Consider the following 1557-nt stretch of genomic DNA (forward strand, 5'->3'; position numbering starts at 1 on the left):
CTGGGTTTTCAGAACCAATGTCTTCCGGGTAAGGAGACAGACCTCCCAGGGGTGGCTCTGAGCAGGGGAATGTGTGCATTCCGCCAGCCACCAGCAGCCCCAGAAAGCAACTGGAGGCGGGGAGAAGACCCAAGGGGACCTGCTGGTTGAGACTAGTGGCCAGAGGGTGTCCAGGGGATTGGAAAACTTAAGGACCTGCTATTGGCTGATGGTACTGAGAAGGCAAATGAAAACTCTCCTCTGTTCATTCTCTTCATGTGTCCCTGCCCCTCTCTCATGCTTTCTACTTCTTTCCAGACTTTTCTTCCTTCTTCTGTCCCTATGCCAAGACAGATTTCCCTGCTACTGCTCATAATGCATATTTTCATTTTCATCATTAGGAAAGTAACTGGCATAATGGAGAGGTGGGGAGTAACATTTCACAGGATAATTGTGCTCTCCTGCCTGAGTCTTGTGGAGCCCAGTCCAATAGAGAATGAAAGAAAGGATTTCTGAAATGCCCCGTGGTCTTCTCATTTGCTCCCAGTGGCTAAGACCCCAGAGGGCCCTCCCTGAGTTGGAAGTTGTCACCCCAACTTTTGGCGCTCCAGGTCCACAAATGTTGGTAATTTTCTCAGTTGCATGTAAACATAAATACACACACACACACACACACACACACACACACACACACACACAAACACTCAAGTGCGCACATGCTAAATGTGGAGTAGTAGAATACAGGTGGCAAATTAAAGCCTGTGACTGTATCAAAACAAAACAGAAGGAGAAAGGACAGGCAAACAAGCCAAAGTGGCAGAGGTCCCAAAGGGATGCACGGGGGACAATGTCTAGGATTGCTCCAGTGATGGACGTCTATAGGGCTCTAGGCACACACGGCCCCAGAGCGGAGGCAGACAAGAGTTAGGACTATAGCAAGCCAGGATGGGATGGCCCCTCTCAAATGGCCTCACCTCTTCCGGCCTCAGCAGAGTAAGCAGCAAGATAAACCCTCGGCAGGGAAGCAGAATAAAAAGGAAAGCACCGCTGACCAGATTGGAATTCCCAATTAACTACTGAGTGGCCCATGGGCCTGTCCCTTGGATGGGCGGAGACAGTCCCGCATGGCTGGTCTTTGCCAAGGCCTGGGTGTGCTCTGTGCATCATGCTTCCTAGACGGATGGGCACGAGGGCCACAGGCTCTCTGCACCTCTCCTCCCTTCCTCCTTTCTGCCAGGAAGGACCTGAGGAGACAACCGAGTCAGGGAGAGGGACAGGACGGCGCTGCTAAGTTTAGTAATAATAAAGGAAATCAAAGGGACCTGAACAAAAAAAGGAGCATCCAGTTTACAACTGAAAGAAAATTTAAAACTTGTTCTTTTTTTTTTCTTTTTTCTTTTTTTTTAAACAGCTTTAGATAAATAATAAAGGGGGTGGAAAGGAGAAGCCTCTTTAATAATTAAAAAAAACCCCACAAACATAAAAAAATTCCTCAGGTTTTGAACTTCTTTTGAGAATAGTTCAATGTGAGGTCTTGCACCCTAAACAGTTATATCTGTAATTTAAAAAAAAAAAAAA

Source organism: Herpailurus yagouaroundi, unplaced genomic scaffold (genome assembly GCF_014898765.1).
Source record: "Herpailurus yagouaroundi ecotype Mexico unplaced genomic scaffold, PumYag 28, whole genome shotgun sequence".
Classification (NCBI taxonomy): Eukaryota; Metazoa; Chordata; class Mammalia; order Carnivora; family Felidae; genus Herpailurus; species Herpailurus yagouaroundi.